The sequence below is a fragment of the Choloepus didactylus genome, chromosome 1 (assembly GCF_015220235.1).
Source record: "Choloepus didactylus isolate mChoDid1 chromosome 1, mChoDid1.pri, whole genome shotgun sequence".
NCBI lineage: Eukaryota > Metazoa > Chordata > Mammalia > Pilosa > Megalonychidae > Choloepus > Choloepus didactylus.
The window spans coordinates 132,861,728-132,881,555 of record NC_051307.1 but is presented as its reverse complement, the minus strand read 5'-3'; the positions used below and the strand labels follow the sequence as shown (position 1 = coordinate 132,881,555).

The window sequence follows — 19,828 nt, the reverse complement described above, 5'->3', positions numbered from 1 at the left end:
GAGCCATACGCCAATACCAAAGACTTGTGGGTCAGTGGCAGAGACAAACTGTGGCAGGACTGAACTGAAGGATTAGACTATTGCAGCAGCTTTAAAACTCTAGGATCATCAGGGAGATTTGATTGTTAGGGCCACCCCCCCTCCCCGACTGCCCAGAAACACGCCCCACATACAGGGCAGGCAACACCAACTACACACGCAAGCTTGGTACACCAATTGGGCCCCACAAGACTCACTCCCCCACTCACCAAAAAGGCTAAGCAGGGGAGATCTGGCTTGTGGAGAACAGGTGGCTCGTGGACGCCACCTGCTGGTTAGTTAGAGAAAGTGTACTCCACGAAGCTGTAGATCTGATAAATCAGAGATAAGGACTTCAACTGGTCTACAAACCCTAAAAGAACCCTATCAAGTTCAGCAAATGCCACGAGGCCAAAAACAACAGAAAATTATAAAGCATATGAAAAAACAAGACGATATGGATAACCCAAGCCCAAGCACCCAAATCAAAAGACCAGAAGAGACACACCACCTAGAGCAGCTACTCAAAGAACTAAAGATGAACAATGAGACCCTAGTACGGGATATGAAGGAAATCAAGAAGACCCTAGAAGAGCATAAAGAAGACATTGCAAGACTAAATAAAAAAATGGATGATCTTATGGAAATTAAAGAAACTGTTGACCAAATTAAAAAGATTCTGGACACTCATAGTACAAGACTAGAGGAAGTTGAACAACGAATCAGTGACCTGGAAGATGACAGAATGGAAAATGAAAGCATAAAAGAAAGAATGGGGAAAAAAATTGAAAAACTCGAAATGGACCTCAGGGATATGATAGATAATATGAAACGTCCGAATATAAGACTCATTGGTGTCCCAGAAGGGGAAGAAAAGGGTAAAGGTCTAGGAAGAGTATTCAAAGAAATTGTTGGGGAAAACTTCCCAAATCTTCTAAACAACATAAATACACAAATCATAAATGCTCAGCGAACTCCAAATAGAATAAATCCAAAAAAACCCACTCCGAGACATATACTGATCACACTGTCAAACATAGAAGAGAAGGAGCAAGTTCTGAAAGCAGCAAGAGAAAAGCAATTCACCACATACAAAGGAAACAGCATAAGACTAAGTAGTGACTACTCAGCAGCCACCATGCAGGCAAGAAGGCAGTGGCACGATATATTTAAAATTCTGAGTGAGAGGAATTTCCAGCCAAGAATACTTTATCCAGCAAAGCTCTCCTTCAAATTTGAGGGAGAGCTTAAATTTTTCACAGACAAAGAAATGCTGAGAGAATTTGCTAACAAGAGACCTGCCCTACTGGAGATACTAAAGGGAGCCCTACAGACAGAGAAACAAAGACAGGACAGAGAGACCTGGAGAAAGGTTCAGTACTAAAGAGATTCGGTATGGGTACAATAAGGATATTAATAGAGAGAGGGAAAAATATGGCAAACATAATCCAAAGGATAAGATGGCTGATTCAAGAAATGCCTTCACGGTTTTAACGTTGAATGTAAATGGATTAAACTCCCCAATTAAAAGATATAGATTCGCAGAATGGATCAAAAAAAATGAACCATCAATATGTTGCATACAAGAGACTCATCTTAGACACAGGGACACAAAGAAACTGAAAGTGAAAGGATGGAAAAAAATATTTCATGCAAGCTACAGCCAAAAGAAAGCAGGTGTAGCAATATTAATCTCAGATAAAATAGACTTCAAATGCAGGGATGTTTTGAGAGACAAAGAAGGCCACTACATACTAATAAAAGGGGCAATTCAACCAGAAGAAATAACAATCGTAAATGTCTACGCACCCAATCAAGGTGCCACAAAATACATGAGAGAAACATTGGCAAAACTAAAGGAAGCAATTGATGTTTCCACAATAATTGTGGGAGACTTCAACACATCACTCTCTCCTATAGATAGATCAACCAGACAGAAGACCAATAAGGAAATTGAAAACCTAAACAATCTGATAAATGAATTAGATTTAACAGACATCTACAGGACATTACATCCCAAATCACCAGGATACACATACTTTTCTAGTGCTCACGGATCTTTCTCCAGAATAGATCATATGCTGGGACATAAAACAAACCTCAATAAATTTAAAAAGATTGAAATTATTCAAAGCACATTCTCTGACCACAATGGAATACAATTAGAAGTCAATAACCATCAGAGACTTAGAAAATTCACAAATACCTGGAGGTTAAACAACACACTCCTAAACAATCAGTGGGTTAAAGAAGAAATAGCAAGAGAAATTGCTAAATATATAGAGACGAATGAAAATGAGAACACAACATACCAAAACCTATGGGATGCAGCAAAAGCAGTGCTAAGGGGGAAATTTATAGCACTAAACGCATATATTAAAAAGGAAGAAAGAGCCAAAATCAAAGAACTAATGGATCAACTGAAGAAGCTAGAAAATGAACAGCAAACCAATCCTAAACCAAGTACAAGAAAAGAAATAACAAGGATTAAAGCAGAAATAAATGACATAGAGAACAAAAAAACAATAGAAAGGATAAATATCACCAAAAGTTGGTTCTTTGAGAAGATCAACAAGATTGACAAGCCCCTAGCTAGACTGACAAAATCAAAAGAGAGAAGACCCATATAAACAAAATAATGAATGAAAAAGGTAACATAACTGCAGATCCTGAAGAAATTAAAAAAATTATAAGAGGATATTATGAACAACTGTATGGCAACAAACTGGATAATGTAGAGGAAATGGACAATTTCCTGGAAACATATGAACAACCTAGACTGACCAGAGAAGAAATAGAAGACCTCAACCAACCCATCACAAGCAAAGAGATCCAATCAGTCATCAAAAATCTTCCCACAAATAAATGCCCAGGGCCAGATGGCTTCACAGGGGAATTCTACCAAACTTTCCAGAAAGAACTGACACCAATCTTACTCAAACTCTTTCAAAACATTGAAAAAAATGGAACACTACCTAACTCATTTTATGAAGCTAACATCAATCTAATACCAAAACCAGGCAAAGATGCTACAAAAAAGGAAAACTACCGGCCAATCTCCCTAATGAATATAGATGCAAAAATCCTCAACAAAATACTTGCAAATCGAATCCAAAGACACATTAAAAAAATCATACACCATGACCAAGTGGGGTTCATTCCAGGCATGCAAGGATGGTTCAACATAAGAAAAACAATCAATGTATTACAACACATTAAAAACTCGAAAGGGAAAAATCAATTGATCATCTCAATAGATGCTGAAAAAGCATTTGACAAAATCCAACATCCCTTTTTGATAAAAACACTTCAAAAGGTAGGAATTGAAGGAAACTTCCTCAACATGATAAAGAGCATATATGAAAAACCCACAGCCAGCATAGTACTCAATGGTGAGAGACTGAAAGCCTTCCCTCTAAGATCAGGAACAAGACAAGGATGCCCGCTGTCACCACTGTTATTCAACATTGTGCTGGAAGTGCTAGCCAGGGCAATCCGGCAAGACAAAGAAATAAAAGGCATCCAAATTGGAAAAGAAGAAGTAAAACTGTCATTGTTTGCAGATGATATGATCTTATATCTAGAAAACCCTGAGAAATCGACGATACACCTACTAGAGCTAATAAACAAATTTAGCAAAGTAGCAGGATACAAGATTAATGCACATAAGTCAGTAATGTTTCTATATGCTAGAAATGAACAAACTGAAGAGACACTCAAGAAAAAGATACCATTTTCAATAGCAACTAAAAAAATCAAGTACCTAGGAATAAACTTAACGAAAGATGTCAAAGACCTATACAAAGAAAACTACATAACTCTACTAAAAGAAATAGAAGGGGACCTTAAAAGATGGAAAAATATTCCATGTTCATGGATAGGAAGACTAAATGTCATTAAGATGTCAATTCTACCCAAACTCATCTACAGATTCAATGCAATCCCAATCAAAATTCCAACAACCTACTTTGCAGACTTGGAAAAGCTAGTTATCAAATTTATTTGGAAAGGGAAGATGCCTCGAATTGCTAAAGACACTCTAAAAAAGAAAAACGAAGTGGGAGGACTTACACTCCCTGACTTTGAAGCTTATTATAAAGCCACAGTTGCCAAAACAGCATGGTACTGGCACAAAGATAGACATATAGATCAATGGAATCGAATTGAGAATTCAGAGATAGACCCTCAGATATATGGCCGACTGATCTTTGATAAGGCCCCCAAAGTCACCGAACTGAGCCATAATGGTCTTTTCAACAAATGGGGCTGGGAGAGTTGGATATCCATATCCAAAAGAATGAAAGAGGACCCCTACCTCACCCCCCTACACAAAAATTAATTCAAAATGGCCCAAAGATCTCAATATAAAAGAAAGTACCATAAAACTCCTAGAAGATAATGTAGGAAAACATCTTCAAGACCTTGTATTAGGAGGCCACTTCCTAGACTTTACACCCAAAACACAAGCAACAAAAGAGAAAATAGATAAATGGGAACTCCTCAAGCTTAGAAGTTTCTGCACCTCAAAGGAATTTCTCAAAAAGGTAAAGAGGCAGCCAACTCAATGGGAAAAAATTTTTGGAAACCATGTATCTGACAAAAGACTGATATCTTGCATATACAAAGAAATCCTACAACTCAATGACAATAGTACAGACAGCCCAATTATAAAATGGGCAAAAGATATGAAAAGACAGTTCTCTGAAGAGGAAATACAAATGGCCAAGAAACACATGAAAAAATGTTCAGCTTCACTAGCTATTAGAGAGATGCAAATTAAGACCACAATGAGATACCATCTAACACCGGTTAGAATGGCTGCCATTAAACAAACAGGAAACTACAAATGCTGGAGGGGATGTGGAGAAATTGGAACTCTTATTCATTGTTGGTGGGACTGTATAATGGTTCAGCCACTCTGGAAGTCAGTCTGGCAGTTCCTTAGAAAACTAGATATAGAGCTACCATTCGATCCAGCGATTGCACTTCTCGGTATATACCCGGAAGATCGGAAAGCAGTGACACGAACAGATATCTGCACGCCCATGTTCATAGCAGCATTATTCACAATTGCCAAGAGATGGAAACAACCCAAATGTCCTTCAACAGATGAGTGGATAAATAAAATGTGGTATATACACACGATGGAATACTACGCGGCAGTAAGAAGGAACGATCTGGGGAAACATATGACAACATGGATGAACCTTGAAGACATAATGCTGAGCGAAATAAGCCAGGCACAAAAAGAGAAATATTATATGCTACCACTAATGTGAACTTTGAAAAATGTAAAACAAATGGTTTATAAGGTAGAATGTAGGGGAACTAGCAGTAGAGAGCAATTAAGGAAGGGGGAACAATAATCAAAGAAGAACAGATAAGCTATTTAACGTTCTGGGGATGCCCAGAAATGACTATGGTCTGTTAATTTCTGATGGATGTAGTAGGAACAAGTTCACTGAAATGTTGCTATATTATGTAACTTTCTTGGGGTAAAGTAGGAACATGTTGGAAGTTAAGCAGTTATCTTAGGTTAGTTGTCTTTTTCTTACTCCCTTGTTATGGTCTCTTTGAAATGTTCTTTTATTGTATGTTTGTTTTCTTTTTAACTTTTTTTTCATACAGTTGATTTAAAAAAGAAGGGAAAGTTAAAAAAAAAAAAAAAAAAAGAAAAAAGACAAACAAGGAAAAAAAAAAAAAAAAAAGATGTAGTGCCCCCTTGGGGAGCCTGTGGAGAATGCAGGGGTATTTGCCTGCCCCACCTCCAGGGTTGCTGACATGGCCACAGACATAGGGGACTGGTGGTTTGATGGGTTGAGCCCTCTACCATAAGTTTTACCCTTGGGAAGACAGTTGCTGCAAAGGAGAGGCTAGGCCTCCCTGTATTTGTGCCTAAGAGTCTCCTCCTGAATGCCTCTTTGTTGCTCAGATGTGGCCCTCTCTCTCTGGCTAAGCCAACTTGAAAGGTGAAATCACTGCCCTCCCCCCTACGTGGGATCAGACACCCAGGGAAGTGAATCTCCCTGGCAACGTGGAATATGACTCCCGGGGAGGAATGTAGACCCGGCATCGTGGGATGGAGAACATCTTCTTGACCAAAAGGGGGATGTGAAAGGAAATGAAATAAGCTTCAGTGGCAGAGAGATTCCGAAACGAGCCGAGAGATCACTCTGGTGGGCACTCTTACGCACACTTTAGACAACCTTTTTTAGGTTCTAAAGAATTGGGGTAGCTGGTGGTGGATACCTGAAACTATTAAACTACAACCCAGAACCCATGAATCTCGAAGACAGTTGTATAAAAATGTAGCTTATGAGGGGTGACAGTGGGATTGGGAATGCCATAAGGACCAAACTCCACTTTGTCTAGTTTATGGATGGATGTGTAGAAAAGTAGGGGAAGCAAAGAAACAGACAAAGGTACCCAGTGTTCTTTTTTACTTCAATTGCTCTTTTTCACACTAATTATTATTCTTGTTATTTTTGTGTGTGTGCTAATGAAGGTGTCAGGGATTGATTTAGGTGATGAATGTACAACTATGTAATGGTACTGTAAACAATCGAAAGTACAATTTGTTTTTGTATGACTGCGTGGTATGTGAATATATCTCAATAAAATGATGATTTAAAAAAAAAAAAAAAAAAAAAAAGATACTGAAAGAGAAAAACCACCAACCAAGAATACTATGTCCGGCAAAGCTGTCCTTCAAATATGAGGGAGAGCTTAAAATATTCTCTGACAAACAGACAATGACAGAGTTTGTGAACAAGATACCTGCCGTACAGGAAACACTAAAGGAAGCACTGCAGACAGAAAGGAAAAGATAGGCATGAGATGTTTGGAAAACAGTTTTGGGAGATAGTAGCACAGCAATGTAAGTACACTGAACAAAGATGACTATGAGTATATTTGAAAGAGGAAGGTTAGAATCATGTGGGACACCAGAACAAAAGATGAAAGATAAAGATTGGGACTGTATAACTCAGGGAAACCTAGGGTGCTCAACGATTGTAATAAAAGGTGCAAATATGTTTTTACATGAAGTAGAAAAAACAAATATCAACATTGCAAGGTGTTAAAAATAGTGTGGGATTAGTGGAAAAATACAACCAATGCAAACTAGAGTCTACAATTAATGGAAACATTTTATTATGCTTCCTTTAATATAACAAAGGCGATATGCCAAAGCTAAATGCATACGGTTGGGGTAGGGGGCAAATAGGGGAAGGGTATGGCATTGGTGATGTTGTCTGACTCTTTATTCTACTTGAGGTTAATGCTATCTTTGCTTTTGTTGCTTTCTAGCTGTCATTTTTTTCTCTCTCTCTCTTTCTTTTTTCTTTTTCTTTTGTCTCTCTACCTTCTTTGACTCTTCCTCCTTCTTTGTGAAAGAAATGGACATGTCCTTATATAGATAGTAGTGATGATGCTGAATACATAAATACATGACTGTACAGGGAACCAACAATTGTTTACTTAGGATGGAATGTATGGTGTGTAACAAAGCCTTCTTAACAAAATGAGTTGATGAAGAAAACTTGAGGGCTCTATATTGAGTGAAATTAGACAGACACATAAATACAAATATTGCAGAGTATCATTGATATGAACTAATTATAATATGTAAACTCATAGACATGAAATATAAGTTACCAGGATATAGAATGAGGCTATAAAATGTGGAGCGGTTGCTTATTATGAACAGAATGTTCAACTAGGATGAACTTAAATGTTTGGAAATGGACAGAAGTGATGGTAGCATGTTGTGAGAATAACTAACAGTGCTGAAAGTTGTGGGAAGGTGGTGGAAAGTGTAAGCTCAGAGTCATGTATGTCACCAGAAGGAAAGTTGGAGGTTAAAAATGTGAATGTATAAAACAGTGAATCTTGTGGTGGACAATGCCTGTGATTAACCGTACAAATATTAGAAATCTCTCTCACGAAGTAGAAGAAATGTATGACACTATAAATAGAAGTTGATAATAGAGAGGCATATAGGAAAAAAATATACGAATTGCAAACTATATACTACAGCTAGTAGTATTTTAGCATTCTTTCATCAACAGTAACAAATGTACTATACCCAAACCGTGAATCGATAATGGAGGGTGAGTGGTTAGGGGTATGGGAGGATTTGAGTTTCCTTTTTTTGTCTTTATTTCTTTTCTGGAGTAATGAAAATGTTCTAAAAATTGGAAAAAAAATTAATTGGGGTGATGGATGCACAGCTGTATGATGGTACCATGGTCAATTGATTGTACACTTTGGATCTTTGGATAGTTGTATGGTATGTGAACAATCTCAATAAAATATATATATGTATATATCCAGGCTCAGAGTTTCTTTGGCAATACAATTATCTTAAAAACTTGGTTAGCTTCTGATCTATTTGTTTCTGGTGTGTTCTAATGCCAAAAACCATTCTCATAGCTCTTTCCTGGACATAGTCCTCTGATTTGTTTTATTTCTTTTACTTCCTTGCTCTTGAAAAACCAAAACCAACATGATTTATTGTGCCAGTTGTATATATTCCCTAGACCAAGCATACTTTTCTGTTCCTATATTAAACAATATTGAAAACAGACAAAAATTACTCAGCTGCTTGTTCCAGGACATTCTGGCCCTGGAAAGATAAGATTGTGAAACAACCAAAATAGCCACTTTTTACAGTTTGCTTGTCAAGACCCTTATCTTGCTATATCCACCAATCAAAATCTTTGAAAATCTTCAAATGCATTTTGTTTATCTAACCCACAAGTTTTAATTATGTCTGGTCTTCCTTGGTTTATTCTCAGGACTGACTGGAGCTCTTACAGTCAGAAAGCTAAACTGTGATGGTACTAAAAAATTTGCTTGGTTTTTGTTCTCTATCTTTCCAGCAATGAGGCACCCATTTTGCTGGGGCTCTCTTTTAAGAAATTTTCAAGACCTTGCCACTTACTGAGAAACTTTACGGTCCCTAACATCCCCCAATCTTTGAGAAAGAGGGAAGGACAAATGGAAGTCTAAAATGAAAATTTTCAAACTCTCAGAATCCTTTGAACTTCCATGGCCTAAGGTATTGCCATTGTCTTTGATGATAATGAGATTATTCTTTCTCAGTTTCATTGACTTTCTTATTATGGGTTATAAATAAACTGATTCATGAATTTAGGAATATTGCCTTTAATTCTGTGGCAAGCATATATGGCCAAATACTGCAAGGGCCTCACATCGTTTATTCAGTCTTATCATCACCAGGTATATGCAGCCTTTCTTCAACATCTTCCTAAATAACCTTGTATAACATCAAATGTGGAAATTTAGTCTTCTGGAAGACACTTAAAAGCTGGACAATCCTTGAATCTCTATGAAATGGGCATTATCAAGCACTGTTAACCATTAGCATCATAGTAAAACTTTAAGTAAAACTTAATCCTTGATTTATATCTACCAATTTAAGAAAAATCCTTTTCAGTTCATTTTAGTGCTCTCCTGGCCAAAGACCCTAACCTGATGATTCTTAGCAATTCTACAGGAGCAGTAAATTGAACTGTTTCTACCCAAGGCATTTGGATTGAGTTGACAACTGCATGAAATTAACAGCTTCTTCTCAAGACCTACGGACCAAGATCCAGCTGACAGAAGCTACAGATTATCATGCTTTAATCTGTGTGCTCTTGACCTTTAGTTATCCGAGCTGTTTTATATGCTCTCTGCTGCTTTAAGGTTCTAGATTACTAACATACATTTGTTACCCTTTAATCATGATATCTATAAAGCCCATGTCCCTAACAGAAGTCTTTATATCCCTAGCCTCTCCTCAGTATGATACTGGAGCCTTGCTATAATTTTCTTGTGATCTTTTAATACAATCAGAACAACCCAGTTCCATTAGTGCCAGTTCTTTCTAATGAATTAGCTAGTAGCTTGGTTGATTGCACTCAACTACTAAGCACTCTTAGATTACAAACACTGTAACAGGCCAGACAGCCAAAAGTCTAAAGTTCTTATTGCATCACATCTAGGATGGGAGGTTTCTGTCTTTGTTGAAACAGTATCTAGGGACTCTTTGTAATAGTTGATCTTTGTAACAAAACTTTCACAGAAACAGAATTTGGAAAGTGACTAAGACTATGTGGTAGACAGTGGAAACTGCCTCATTTAAACAGTTGCAAGAAAGGTTACTACTTGAATATGTCATGTTCTTTTACTATAGGTCTAACTGATGATCTTTCTAATTTCAATCTCACCATTTGGCTCCAATTTGCTATTACTGAGTGACACTATAAATGTACAAAATAATTAGATAACTCCCAAGGATACTTTGGCTTAAACCAGGACATTGGATAACTCTCAATGACTGGTATGGGTTATGTGCGGACAAAGCCCATTGGCTACTACATGCAAACTGGAGAGCTTCTTGTTATTTCAGTAATCTAATGCCGATATCCAGGATAGTGCCTGATGTCACCCAGGGTCTATCTCAACACACCATTTTTTTTCCCTCTCAAACGAAACAAAACAAAACAAAACACCAAGAAGACATCTTTATTAGTTTAATTAAAGGAAAAGTTGGATCGCAATTTGAGACACCCCTCTTAACCACTAAGAGGGAATTTTGGACTTCTTTCTTCTATGCTGTAGTCTCCTCACTTCTTGCTTTACAGTGCCCATAAAGTGGGGGCAGGGAGGTATTCCAGATGCTATGCTTTATATATTGGCAGGAGATTTTGACAAGGCCATTAAGCCCTCCTTGCTTAAGAAGTTCATGAAGCAGATCTGGTGGGCATTCAAAACAGAGCAGCCCTAGATATAATATTCTTTTCATTAACCAACAGACTTTTCCAGGATCTTTATTATTTCTGAAAACATCTGGCAAACAAATAAATAAATTATGTGCTGCAGGCTCTTCACATTGGGAATTGAATCTGTTCTCTTGCTTCCATTTGGGTACTCTATATTCTTGGCTTGGAAGTGGGTTATAAACACTGTTTCTTCTCTTTTTTCCAAATATTTGCTTGTGTTGCAGTGCTTAAATGTTTTATTTCCACAAATACTGCTGTATAGCTACTTTTCTGTCAAATGATCCAATAAATGATCATCTAAAAAAGAAACTCATTACATGACCATGTCTTATCAAATGGCAACGCAGATTTGGATTGATCATGACCACAAATGACAAATGGTCTATACTCCATTTTAGGCTAAAGAATGACCAAATTTTTTGTTTGAGACCTGAAACCGGAATAATTTCCTATTTCTATGTTAAAACTGAGATCATCCCTTCTAGGGCCTATGAACATAATTTCTTGTCTCTAAGTTAAACAATGATGAGATTAGTCATATATTACTGCCTCATTTAAATATTACTGAGATGAACCAAAAATGAGTAGTTAGCTTATTCCAGAAAATACCTTTTCCTGGAATGTAAGATAATAGAAGAATAATATGCTCATTAAGACTAACAGCCTGCTTATCAGGACTGCTTCAAGGACATCACCTCATTGTGCCTGCAAATTATTATTATGTCATAATCTGCCCATTCCCAACTAGATCCCTGCTTTGCAAAATTTGCCTGAAAATCACTCAACCCAGGCCCTAAATCATTATTATAGCCTCCCCTAATTTCTAGCTTTTGAGATACTAAGACTCAGTGAAAGTGTTCTTTCTTTTTGAGGTAAGTTTAATAAACTCATCTTTGCTAGATCTTGATCAATATGTTTTCCTGATGGTCTCTGTGAAGGGACTTCAATACACCATGCCTCAGTTTCTCAGTTTAATAGGACTACTTTTAGGCCATCTCAAACATAATTGACTTGCTGGGAAAGAAAGGCTGACAATCTGATTGCTTATGACTGAGCTACTTTGTTTAACTGAGCAATCCTAATGAACATTTAAATAATTTTCAAAATAATTTTCAGTCTTTTATTCTTTTATTTTTGATCTAAAAGCAGTTGGGTTTTCTAATTTTCCAATCCTTCAGGCCCTAAATTTGTGGGTTATCTCTTCCCTTTCATTTTTCTTTTAAAACAAATAGTTCTTTCCTTAGCTTATCTCTTAGTTTTTATATCTTGCAAAAAGAAAATAGATGACAATACACATTTACCTTTTCTCAACCACTTTTCCTAGAGCTACAGGCTCAGTAGTGAGAGACTGAATATACAAATGAACAATGACTAGACCACATATAAAAAGAAAACTCTGACCCACAGCCTTAGCAGCAACCACTGTGAAAACCAAACCACAGCCTCTGCAGCAATCAGTCCAAAATAGGCAGGACTTGATCAGGATGCCAACTCAGAGAAAGCCAAATATGCCCTCCAAATCAATCACATAGGATGCCCTCTTCTAGTTAGTTGGACTTCCAGCTTCCCCATGCTAAGAACCTCCAATGAAAGCTTTCCCACTTTCTGCCTGCCTTTGAGTCTCACTCAACCCAACTGCTTGTGGCTGACCCCCTTGCTATAGCAAGCTCTGAATAAATAGCCTCTGCTTCTTCTCATTTGGGTGGCCTTTATTTATTAGTAGGCATATTATCTGTGCTCTGAATTATCTCAGGTGACAGGTTTATTAAACATTTTGCCTTTGTATAACATAGTTCTCTATCTTTTCAATGTTCCAATATCAATTTCTTTGGTGCCTAATTTTGCTGTCATAGCCCACAACTTCTGAAACCAATTTTTGTATCAGTTTGGGTAACACCAACTATTGATGCAGGGTATCCCAAAATATCACTGGATTAATACAGTAAGAGTTTATATCGCACTCATGTAGCAGTCCAAAGTAGGCATTCTTGTTTAGGAAACAGCTCTTATCTACCAGATGACTCCATCTTCAATTCCTGCCTTTCAGGATTTCTCTAATTATCTGATTCAAATTGAGGGGTGAGGAAAGACAGTACAGAGAATTGCATTTGGGAGGTTTTCATTGGCCAGACCAAAATAGCACACATCACTTCCACTCACATTTCATTAGTTGCAACTCGGTCACATGGCCAAATCTGATTGTAAGGAAGCCTGGGAAATGAGGTACAGCTGTAAAGGAAGTGAGTTTGATGAAAAGCTGCTCAGTCCAGGCCACTTTGTACCTTTTAAAAACACATACAGGTTGCCACATAAGCCCTGAGACAGTATAGGACAGTATAGGTGATTCTGCCAGAAATAGAGACAGAGGAGATCCTCCTGTGATGTGGGTGGGATAGACCAGGAAAGATGAGCAGATGTCCAGAGTTGATGTATGTAAATTGTGTTGGAGGAAACATCTGATGTAAATGTTTAGGGGCAGAACTGAGTATGAGCAGTTTGAGGGCAATGAGAGGATTTGCTTGGTTACGAAGAGTTCTTTTAAGGATTAAGGGAAAGGTGACTCGGGAGGGTGAAATTGGTGTGGAGGTCCTTTAATACTGCTCACACTACAAAGTCTTATTCTAGAGCCATTAAATAGCATTGATCCTTTAGAGTCATTCTCCAGCTATAATTTCATTCCATTTTGGCCTCCTGTATGTATTTCAGCATCTGATGTTTTCATTTAAATAGAAGAGAGTTCTGTGTGAAGAAGAGACACACAGATTCTGAAAGGAGATAGATTGGGAATGGCTTATTATGTATTCATTATGTTCCTCCAATGTCAGCAGTTTTCTGGGTCGCTGGTAGTTGTGTGCATAATGGCTGGAAGATTGAGTCCTAATTACTAAGGCTAGCATTGCAGAGGTGCTGCTAAGTACAACTTTGTTGGAACATAATATCTTTGTCTGAGGTGATTAGACTTTAGAGGTAGGTCATTTTAAAATGCACAGGTGAAACTCTAATTTTCTCTGACCAATCAATGTAATTCTAGTAGATAATGACCCTGCTTTTTTTAAAATAAGAAATTGATAATAAAATCTTTCAAAGGAGATTGTCTATTTAAAATGAGAAAAGAACCAATTGATAGTATCATAGTGTTCACATAAGGCTTCATCATAATGAAAAAGTTAATTTTGTATTTTTGTATCTCAGTAACCTGCAATGTGCTTCCAAGAAACAGAATGTTTAGGGAGGATGGGGAGGACAAAGAATAACTGAAGTTGATACTATGTCTCCCTAGTGATTCTGTATTTTCCTACTTAAGGTGATCTAGGGTCTTCTTTGAGAGGAAAAAAAATTCATGACTACTTAATTAAATTTTTTCTAAAGTTAACAGTACATTTGCATTCAAAATCATTTATTTGTATTGCTACAAAACTTATACTTTAATAATAATATTCTTATTTTTGATTGCTCAGAGATGCTGTTGAATTGAATTTTCCATGATTATATGATTTATACGTGAAATTTATATTACATATAATAAACAAATTTCAGTCACCACATCTTAGCTAAGTAGTAGGCTGCGAGAAGTACCTTATAAGCTTGAAAAGTATTGGTTTCTTACTCTGTCTTATATTAGTGTAAATATTGATGAGTGGGGTGATGATATAATTTATAACTAGATTGAGACTTCTGAGAAACTGATGCTTTTAATAATTACTCTGGGACCACAGGTATTAACTAGTACATATGACCACCTACTGTTAATTCTACATGGGTAACTGTGATTGGTAAGGAAAAGTGAAAGTTGGGCCTTGGTTTGAGTTATCATTTACCAAACACTTCTGTGTTAGCGATTCTACTAGGCCTTGTATATTCATGATTTCATTTAATTCTAACCATCGCACATGAGGTATTTATTAGTACCGCTGTATTCCAGATGAGGAAAACATGGTTTATAGAAGTTAAGTAACTTTTCCAAGCTTCCATGTGTGGTAGGTTTAAATTTCATTTATTAAATTTCATGTATTTATTTAAATAATGGAAAATACTACTATAGGCAGTTCAGCAATAAAGATATGAATAACCTGGTTCAATTACCTCTAATATCACTATTTTAATTTAAAAATTTTATTTCTGGTCTGTTTTAATGTGTATTATTTTCCTCAAAGGAATTAAGAAATCATTATCAGACAAAAATGCTTGATTAAAATAAAGAATTGAAACAGTAAAGAAAAACCAAAAGACACCATTCTTACTCATACCTTATACCCCTAGCCTCACATCCCAGAAATAAATGTTTTAAATCATTTCTGTTTTTGCTTCTTCTAGAGATGATCTCAATAACACTAAAATAAAATGCTCATTCCCTATTTTGTGATTAATCATTTTTACATAGTATCTTATGACTTCCTGATATGAAAAGTAAGGAATTAATTTCCCATTTTCTTTTCAGTCACTTCTCCATTTTTAATAACTATGATTTAAATTATTCTATTGATTACTGTATACCTTTTATAATAAATATGCTTTCTGGTAGTATGAATACTCTATGATCATTGGAACAATGGAAAAAATAAGTAAAAGTATAGGGATGAAGAAAAGGTCACCTGAAATTCCACCTTACTGTAAGAAACTAAATTAATGTTTTGTTGACTGTAATACATTTACTTCTTTGTTTATACATTAATACACACACAGTAAAAAAATATGCGTTCTTACTTTGACACAAGTAGAATCACATGTGCCTTAGGTTGGGTCTCCCATGAAACAGACTAATAAGGAAGTTTGTATGTAGGAATTTAACTGGACATACCACAAAGAGGCAAGGAAAGCCAGATGGGGCTGAGGGAGAGATTAAACTGTGATGGTCACCACAAAGAATACAACTGATTCGATAGGGAGAACTGGATCCAAGGTAGTCCTTCAGAGTTATCACTAATTGAAATAAGAGGGCTGAGACATTGCACTTTCGCATCAACTAGTTATTGGATCCTGCACTGTTCTCTCTGAGGAAACAGATATGACCATGGTTGGGATAGCTTCCTGGAGAAGGGGTCAGCCATGAGGTGTCAGCAGTTGTCATTCCTATGAACTGGGAAATGAGTACGTTAGCATTACATTGCAGTCTCTACCAAAATATCATACATTGGTTTTTAAAATCATGAACAACTTTTAAAAATTATAGAAAATTATTACTTTTAAATTATATCAATTTCTGTCTTGCTTCCCCCTCCATTCTCTCCTATGTTCTCTTTCTGGTGACCAAAGTTAACAACCTAGTACATATTCTTTATCTTTCTGCTTTCTCCCATACTTATATACGTACACACAGATGCACACATACACACATAATTTATTTTTTATAAATGGAATAATATTAAATACATTTTTCTGCACATTGCTCTTTGCACTTAGCTCTACATCCTGGAAATCCCTCCAAATTAAATGATACAGTGCCAACTCATTCTTTTTAATGGCTGTATTATTGCATGATGTGTTGGTAATTTACCTGTTGTCTCTCATCTCCAAGCTTCCATTTTGCTCTGTGAACCTGGGCACTCTGTAAGCCATAGCTTCCAGATTATTGGTATGGTGGTTTGAAGCTATATATCCCAGAAAAACATGTTCTTAAATTTAATCTATTCTTGTGGGTGTGAACTCATTGTAGGTAGGATCTTTTGATGAGGTGACTTCAGTGAAAGTGTAGCCCACCTCAATCAGGATGAGTCTTGATCCTATTACTGGATTCCTTTGTAAACAGAGTGAAATTCAGACACACAGAGAAAACAAGAAGCTGAAACAGAACCCAGAAAAGAAGGGAGAGAACAGGAGACACTGCCATGTGCTTTGCCATGTGATGAAGAACCCAAGGACCACTGGCAACAAGCACCAGAACTCCACAGTCTTTGCGAGAAAGCATTGCCTTGATGATGCCTTGCTTTGGAGTTTCTTTTAGCCTCAAAACCGTAAGCTAATAAATTCCCATTGTTTAATCAGTCTATTTCATGGTATTTGCTTAAGCAACCTAGGAAACTAAAAGAGTTGAAGTGCTGGAGGGCTCAATCTTTGTACCCCTTCTCTACATTTATTGCATGAACAGTTGCGTCCAGACTCGTGTAGGACACAGCCCCACTTTTATCTCCCGCTCAGACCTCACCCCTGAATTCCAGAGCTATGTGTGCAACTGACTTCTTGACTCATCCTCATGGCGGTCCATGAGGCATCTTAAACTTAACACGTCCACAACTAAGCCTCTGATGTGCTCCAGCATATTGCCAAAACTATTTTTTTCTGTAGCCTTTCCCATTCAAATTAATGGCGATTCTTCTTCCAGTTATACATCTTTGAAGTTTTGACAATATGAGCATAAGGGGATATATACTGATACTTTAATATACCTGCTCTGTTTAGTAGTGCAATTGAGAAATTTTTATATTGGCTCTTGGAATTTTATCTTTGGAATTTTATATTAAAATTCATTGCCTCTTATTCTGCTGGTTTGTTTGTCTTTTTCTTAGTTGTTGGTAAATAGCTCTTCATATAATAAGGGTATAATCCCTCTAGCTCTATCAAGCATGACTATTTTTGCAAAACCATTTTGTCACTGAATTGAAGTGCTACTATTGTGATATATTAAATATATGTGTGGAATTTGGTGTGAATTCCTGGGCTCTCTCTTTTGTTTCTCTGACTTATTTTTCTATGCTATGCCAATATTATGTTGCTTTGATTAGACTGCCTTCAAAATACATGGTAAGTATCATTTCCCCTGACACCTCCCCACCCCCACTCTATGTCTTTTTCCTAATTTTTCTGTCTCATTTCTGACATTTAGTCATCTATGTATGTTAATATCATTGACTCCAATTCCTATAATAGCCCTATGAGATTATATTTGGACTTGTTTACATTTATTTATTAATTTTGGAGAATTAATTTTTTTTGATACCTGATCTTGCCACTCAAAAACATTGCATGATTTTTTCCATTTGTTGAGATTTTGCTTTATATCTTTCAATAAAATTTTGTCATGTTCTTTTTACAAATCCTCTTCCTCTATCCCTTAATCATTTAATATACTCCTAGATATTTTATTATTTTTGCCAATGTAAAAATGGAATGCTTTCCCCATTTGCACTTCTGGATATTAATGCTACTGAAAGCAGAAAGCTAAGCATTTACATGCATTTATATTGAACCAGCCATCTTCCCAAACTACTTTATTAATTCCAGTAGGTTTTTTCTTACTAGAATTTTTGGGACATTCTATGTATACAGTTATATCCTTAGTAAAAACAATTTTAGCTATACTTCCCTAAAATTGATACTGACTGTTTAATATTCTTTTTTACTGTATTTGCTAGAACCTCAAAAACAGTGTTCACTAATGATGGTGATGGAGATAGTTCTGCTTGTTTATGATAATAATGAAAATGTTTTACTTAGAATGAAGTTTGCTGTTATATTTGGTAAATTCATTCTAAGTAACTTCTGTTACTATTTGGCTTAGGTTTGATTAGCTGATTAATTTTGTCAAATGCTATTTTAGTGTATCTTAATAAGATCATTTGATTTTTTTCTCTATAATTTGTAAGATAATGATTTATGCTGATAGATTTCCTTATTTTGAACAACCCATTCATTTCTAGACTAAACCATAATTTGTCTCTCTGCTTCGAGTTTGTGGAGTTCCCTGGGGAAAACCATCTTTACCTCTGGTGTTCTAGATTACACCTATCTCTGTCCTCATTTCTCCAAGAAGTAGACCCCCTTTATTCCTAACTTATAAAGTATTTCCTCAGACTTTGAGGTCTGCTTCTAAATCTTTTCTTGTCTGAAGAATTCATCTTTTTAACTTCTCTATCCCTCTCCTTCTCTCTCTTCTATCATTCTTTGGCTTCGGGATATAAAGCAGGTAGATTTAGGGATATAGGGAAGGTAGATAATGTGCTCTTTCTGCTATCTGGGATCAGAATCTTTCTGCCATCTAGATCTTTCTTAGTCTGAAACCTATGCCCTAACCTCATTCATTAGGCCACCTGTATAACATTAAGAATTAGTGCTTGAAACAGAAGTAACAGGATATATATATATATGAGATACATATATAATGTAAACATTATGAAATTTTAATAAGAATTGTAAAATTGGGCAAGTCCAAATTCCATACGGCAGGCCACAAACTGGGAACTCTGATAAAGGTTTTCAACGAATTCCCCAGGAGGAGCTGGCTGACTGAAGTAGAGATGGAAATTCTCTCTGCTAACTGCTGAAATTATGCCTTCTCCTTTTAAAACCTTTAATTGATTGGATGAAACATCTCTCATTGTTGAAGGCAGTCTCCTCAGTTGATTGTAGACATAATCAGCCATAGATGCAATGAACTTACTGATGACATAAGTCCATGAAATATCCTCATAGTGACAACCAGGTCAGTGTTTGCATGATCAAACAACTGGGCACCATAACCTGGCCAAGTTGACACATGAAATTAACCATCACAGTGCTCTTATAGTAATAGTTACATCTATGTGGGAATAAAAATTGAAAAGTTTTTGAATTTGTGTATGTGTGTGTGAGAGAGATAGAGACACAGGGATAGATAGAGAAATAGACGGAGAGGGAGATAAAGTGAAAAAAATTGTGAAAATATTGCAAAAGAACTCAATATTGGCATAATAAAAATTTTTTAAAAAACTTTTCCCATACAAACTGTGTATAAAGGTAAAATTAAGATCTTTCGAAGTCAATATTTCTTTCTTCATTTAGCTTTTTCACCTTTAGAAAGAAAAGAGCAGAAATGAAAGGCACAGGAGAGTTAGCTTGATCATGTGTACATGGTCATTCAGGTGCTGGTGAGTTCAAACTAGTTACTTAGGTAGTCAACAGTTAAATTAGACTTTATTATACAGCCTGATGATACAGATGCCACTTGTAACACTAACTGTGATGTCAATTAGAAAGGATTCAGGAAAAATTCATTAGTGAAATTTAATCAAAATCAAACTGGGTAAAAATTAATATAAGTAAGCAAA

The 19,828-nt window shown here is 36.3% G+C and overlaps 1 long non-coding RNA gene across 1 annotated transcript in view; it reads left to right on the top strand.

Moving 5' to 3' along the window:
- LOC119527322 overlaps positions 1-16,759 on the top strand; it is a 29,953-nt gene extending 13,194 nt beyond the window's left edge. Inside the window, exon 3 of the long non-coding RNA XR_005215368.1 lies at positions 16,555-16,759. This is a non-coding gene — a long non-coding RNA (uncharacterized LOC119527322). The remainder of the gene's footprint in view (positions 1-16,554) is intronic.
- Positions 16,760-19,828: the final 3,069 nt, after the last annotated feature.